A 6,438-nucleotide genomic window follows, 5' to 3' on the forward strand; every position below is an offset into this window, starting at 1 on the left:
TGTTCGTACCCAAACGCTCGGCGCCGTCCTGCATGTGCTGCGATTTCTGCTTTAATCTGCTTCCTGTTGGAGATCACGCAGGAAGCTTCGTCTCTGATATGAAAGCGGCGCCGTTTGTAATTATTATAATAAAGACGTGTGTGCAGTTTTTGGCGAGACCTCGGTGGCTCTCAGTTTGTAATTGAAGGTTAGGAAGAGGACGTGACGGCTCGTTATCGTCTCCTTAGATGAAGCTTCGAGCCGCCGACTGTAGAAACGTCCGTGTGACGGCGGCCTTTGTTGTCCAGCAGCGTCAGGAAAAATAATCACAGCTGTCGGTATCTGCCGAGCGTCCCATCGACGCAGAGCTGACGGGACGTGTCACGGCGAGCTCTTTAAAGGTGGCGTGACAGAAACGCTGACAGCCCAGCAGAGTAAATAAATACCACTTGTCTGTCCTCGCCGTGCGCTGCGGCGAGGAGCCGTGCGCTCCGACGACCTCGCAGAAGACAATTCAGCAGGGAGCGTTTTAGAGATTTCAAAGTTTAATCGCCTCCATTTTGAAGTTTTTCCTCTTAATTGACGCCCTCGTCTTCTTTAAAACAGGCGCGTGATCCCCAGAGGCTCGGATTAGACGTCGCCGCTCGCCGTCTTTGAGGCGTCTGACTGCACGCTTTAAAGAAGACGACGGTTCAGAGGAGCGACCTGCCGACCTCGCCTCACACTTCAAACATTTTCCTAGAAACTCGGCGAGATGACAAAACGTCTGCCGTGTTTTTGGGAGGAAGCGACGTGCGCTCTCAGAGCGTGATCTCGCGTGATTTATCTCCCGTGATCCAAGGCGCTGTCTTCTCCACAAGTCGCCCGGCGCCGTCTGTGATGCTTTCAGACGCCATCATGTTAAAATCTCACCTAGCTTCCATTTTGGGGGCCAGGTGAGCGCTCGAGCGCAGAGCAAAGAACCAGCAGATCAACCACGAAAGTGGAAGGATTCGAAAACGTGTTCGGCGTGTTTAAAGAACACGCCGAACACGTTTTGCTGCCGCGGTCTGAACAGGCGGTAGCTGCAAACGTTTCTGCGACTCCCTCCAACAGCCTCAGACTGACAGGATGTGGTGTTCGCACCACCGTGCGTCCCGATGACCTGCAGCGTGTGGAGGTTTACAGGTAGATGGGTGACGGCTCAGAGGTGGTCCTCAGGGTCTTAGCGTGTGCCGTGAAGGACTGTTCGGTGCTCTGGCTCAGCTCGGTGAATCTAAAGAGGAAGTGACTGTGGACCTGCTTCCTGCTCCTCTCTGAGGAGTCAGACCAGTCGCCCCCTGCTGGACATCAGAGAGCGTGCAGCTTTAAGAAACTGAGTGTAATGCTTCCTCTTCTCTTCTGCAGAGACGAACTGATAAAGACCAGCTACACTTTTATCTTAGTGAGGTGTGAAACTGACTCCAGCTATCGTTTTATTTTGAAAGGAAACATTCCCGACTGGCTGTTGTGCTTCGGTCCAAATGAACTTGGGGTTTTCCAGCGAGGGCTTAGAAACAGCCGGGTGGAGACGAGCGAGGCTCATCAAACTCCGCCCATTAGTCAAATCTGAGCTGATTGCATGTAGTTAGCCGAGGTCGGCTGAGTCACGGCGGCGTAATTAAAGACAAACACTGAGGGTCACATGTTCCAAGAGCCAGATGGCAGGGCGACCCCGCCTTAATGGCAGGATTTACTGAGTCCATCCTGCAGGTTTCTGTGGATTTACACCCAAAAGCTGACACAGTGAGGTGGCAGGGCGCCGACAGACACACAGCGGGGTCAGGCGGTTCATGGGACATCCAGAGTCTCGCAGGAGAAAACCCTGACAGACCACATCTGTGTGAATTCAGTTCGGATGATTGTAACACAGAGCTTTCAGTCAAGTCCTGAGGAGTCAGCTGAAGATCAGCTGAAGACGCCGTGATCAGGTACCTGCTGGGATAATAAGTTGGTCAAAGGAGGAGATAGAAGCTCCTGACATCAGGACCAGGAAGCTCCTGACCATGCATGGAGGGTTTCACCCCAAGTCCAGCTCCCTGAGGCTGTACGCTAAGCAGCAGGAAGCCGGGGACTGGTGAGTGTCAGCACCACAGTCCAGGATGAGACAACGAACGAAAGATGGCCCCAACTGACTCATTACTCAGCTGCTGCCACAGAGAAACTTGCAAATCTGACCTTCGAGAGGTCGAGCAGGATTCAGAGAGGAAGTCAGGAGCAGAGATGGGCAGTAATGCGTTACTGTAATCTGATTACTTTTTTCAAGTAACGAGTAAAGTAAAGGATTACTATTGCAAAAACGGTAATTAGATTACTGTTACTTTCCCGTAGGAACGCTGCGTTACTGCGTTACTAAAACCGTGATTTTTTGCGAGAATGTCTCATGACAGTGACGTAAGCGAGTGCGACGTTCGTGACAACAGCTGTGTGCAGATCAACAATGGATCATATATCGAGTGCAGAGAGAGTATGAGCGTGCAGCGTTTAAAGCGTGGAAGTACTGACCTTACTTTGAGTTTGATTCCATAAAAAGTGACAAAAACATTAGTGTCCGTTGTGCGTGGGAAGAAAACTTCTTTTTACAGCGAAAAAACCCCTAAACTTCCAAACAAGCACCGAGTAGCTACGACGTAATGGGAAACTCACAGAGAAACTCGCGGATTCTTCCACTGACCGCTGCACACCTGCACCAGGGTAACCCTCCGCCTACCCCACTCCTGCTTTACAGGTGAAAATAGAGCAACAGGACCGCTAGTCTTTGACTTTATTTATTTTCTGCTGTGTTTTACTTGCATCTATTTGAAAGACTGAGTGTAAACACACAAAATATTTTATTTTATGTGCTGGAATGTGCAGAAAATAGGTTTAAATGTTAAACTAATTTCTTCCAGTCAGAGAATGTTGCAGATAATTAAATGTTTGCTTGATGCATAAAGTTAAAAGATTAAAACTAATAAAACAAGTTTTAAAAAGAGACTTTTCCATTTGATTACATTTTGTATGATGATTATGCAGAAAAAGTAGAATTGGGCTGAAAGATCTATCACTTTATCACCTATTCAGGTTGTAAATCGTGTTTTTAAAAAGTAACTAAGTAATTAATTACTTTTGAAAATAAGTAATCAGTAAAGTAATGGGATTACTTTTTGGGGGAAGTAATCAGTAATTAGTTACTGATTACCTTTTTCAAGTAACTTGACCAACACTGGTCAGGAGTAACTGACCAGTTGAAGGAAAAATGTTCGGACTCTCCGTCTGATTGTGACCAATCTCTGCAGCTCATCTCATTACCATAAATCTCCCACTTCCTCCTCTCCCGCTGTTTGGGCCGCGCAGCGGCCCAAACAGCAGCTGCCGTACAGTCACAGGGGGCCGCCCCAACTGGCTCGGCTTTAATTGGCTCGGCTCAGGTGCCAACTGAGATCAGCTGTCGCTGCGACGACGGCTGCACCTGTTTACACGTCTGTCAGAGCGGCGGCGGCGCCCGAGGCGTGACCCCCGACACACAAGGTCACATGTCCTCTGCTCGGAGGTCACATTCACACCGGAAACACGAAGAAGTGTTCTTTATCCAACCAACAACCAGCTCCATCAGCTACTCTGATTACTAACGAAATACTCTGATTACTGTAGTGAGCAGCTGTCAGCACCACAGGAAACGCCGTCAGCTGTCAGCGAGAGGGGGCTTGGACTGAGCAAAACTAAAAAACTGAACTTCCTGATATGTTACTGATGAGAGGACAAACGTAACGTGGAAACTATTTTGCTCCCTGATGTAAATATTAGGAAAATGTTGAGCGTCGAATTTAAGTGTTCAAACACGCTGAACACCAAAAACTGTGTGATGAGTTCTCAGCATGAGCGCCGCGCTGTCTGCGGCTTCATGTTTGTGGAGCTGAGCGACTCATCACCAGCTCAGACAGACGCTCTGACATTTTAACTGAAAACAGGAGAAATAGTATATATAGTATAATAGAACAGTTCTGCTCCCAAACAGGAAGTCCTGCACATGCACTTCCTGTGATGGCTCCAAAGGTGACTCGTACACACCGAGCATGTCAGGTTTGTCTCAATAACGTTACTTATAATGGAAGATAAACAGAAGGTCAGATCCCGGACGCTCCTCCTGCTTTCTCCTCAAACCGAGTCCAGAACAAACTGATCACATGACCAGTCAAGCAAACAACGTTTCTTTGTGTGAAGCTGTGTAAATAAAACGAATTAAACTGAGATGAAGGTTCTGAACAAGTCTCTGGGTTTTTACTAGTTATGACATTCAGACCAGAGGTGCTAAAAAGGTGCTAACAGTCCTGACCCACACATATAGTTCTTACACACTGAACATTCTGGACATTGTTTTCACTTCATCACTTAAATCACTTTAAGCATATTTGCACTGCACAAGACACTTACACATGTGGATTGCACAACACTGGACATTATATTCTTCATTTCCAGTTAATACTTGCACAGCTGCTGTTATTGTGTGTGTATATATATATATATATATATATATATATTTATATTTCTTCATACATTCTTATATATTTTTATACTGTGTATTGTGTATTTTGTTGTACAGTTATTTTATTTTCAACTTTAATTTATATATTTTATTTTATTTTATTCTTTCCCAGTTAAATTTACCCTTTTTAATTTTGAAATGATTTTAAAAGTTAAACCGTTGTTCTTTAAGTCTTATTCATAGCCTTTTATTTTTTTTCTTTAGGTCACGAGCAGTTGTCTAAGCATTTCACTGCATGTCATACTGTGTATGACTGTGTATGTGACAAATAAAATTTGAATTTGAATAAATGTATGGCTCGGGGGCCAGAGCGAGGCCACTAAAGCAGCTTCACTCGCAGCAGGCATCAAAGGAGTTCTCCTTCAATCCTGGAGCACATCACTGACAGCGAGTCAGTGATGTGCTCCATGCAGCGTTGCCAAGTTAGCGACTTTGTTGCTACATTTAGAGAGTTTTCAGAGCCCCTTAGCGACTTTTTTTTCTAAAAAGCGACTAGCGACAAGTCTGGCGACTTTTTCTGGTGTTATTGGAGACTTATTTATGACTTTTTGACATGAAAACACGTATCGCTCTTACTCTCAACAAGCAGCGGTGCTGCCGTGGTCACCTCACCCGTGCCAAAGCGCTCCCAGGCAGAGGATAGTCCTCCCCCGCTGCTATCAGGGCAGGAGACGTTCACACCTGTGCGTCCAAACTGCAAATGAATCGCGCATGAACGAAGCCGCTGCTCCGCACTGACTGTAACGCAGTCAGTTCTTTTACTCTTATGCTGTTTTGTGGATCACAAGGTTTAAAACTACTTATAAACACACACACACAAAGTAACTCCACCAGAGTGCCTATTTCGGGTCACTTCTGCCGGTCCAAGCCCGGATAAAGGAGCAGGGTTGGAATTGTGACATTAAAAAAACAATAATTGCTAAAATAAATTTAATTCGTAGTTTTAAATAAACTCTAAATGCATTTAGGACGTTTTTTACTCACTTTATGTCTCTTCCACGATGTTATTTCTCTCTCCAACAACATAGATTACAATTACATTAGCATGACCAATTATGCAAATTAGGCGATGACGTCACTTAGCGACTTCTAGCGACTTTTAGGACAGCCAATAGCGATTTTCCTGACTGAGGCAACACTGGCTCCATGACAAACAGTATGTGGGGAGGATGGTCGCACACTCTGCACAGGTAACACAGTTACTTTAAACAAGTTACTGCACAAACTTTTTACAGCAAAATATATCATCAGCATAAAGTTCTGTGTTTTCAGTCACTGTAGCATTTACAGGTTTGTCTGCAGTCATATTTACAGGATTTGTAGCGTCTGTTCGTTCACACTGTTGCAGGATGAACACCGTTTATTCATTGTAACAATAATTTACATCAGACAGTAACACACTGAACTAAATGAAATAAAACTAAATATTACAAAGTTCACAGAGTATCAGAAATAGCTCTATAATATCCAGACTATCACGCGTGCTCAGTCATCCAGGTCAGCAAATCCCAGAAAGTTGATCCTGTTCATCCGGATGTTTCATCATCATCAGGTGACTTGTTCAGTGTCAGCTGACTGCAGGTCTCCAACCTTGTAAACATTTGCACAATACCTGAAACCAGCACCACTGAATGAACTGTGAGCTCAGTTCTTTGATCATTAATATGCAAATTGTGGTGACCACGGAGCTAACAGCAGCTAACATGTTGTTAATCTGAAACATTTTTCTGCATCTATTTTCAGTTTTTACTGTTTTTCTGTCAGATTTTCAGTCCCACCTTCTTCCACACTGACCTTTTTCTACATATCAGTACAGTACAGTATCAAAGTCATCCTGCAGCACTTTTACTGCCCAGCTCTGTTTCCTGTCTTTGTGCTTAGACACATAATTATGCATCTTCTGTATGTTTAGCACT

The sequence above is a fragment of the Neolamprologus multifasciatus genome, chromosome 7 (assembly GCF_963576455.1).
Source record: "Neolamprologus multifasciatus chromosome 7, fNeoMul1.2, whole genome shotgun sequence".
Taxonomy (NCBI): domain Eukaryota; kingdom Metazoa; phylum Chordata; class Actinopteri; order Cichliformes; family Cichlidae; genus Neolamprologus; species Neolamprologus multifasciatus.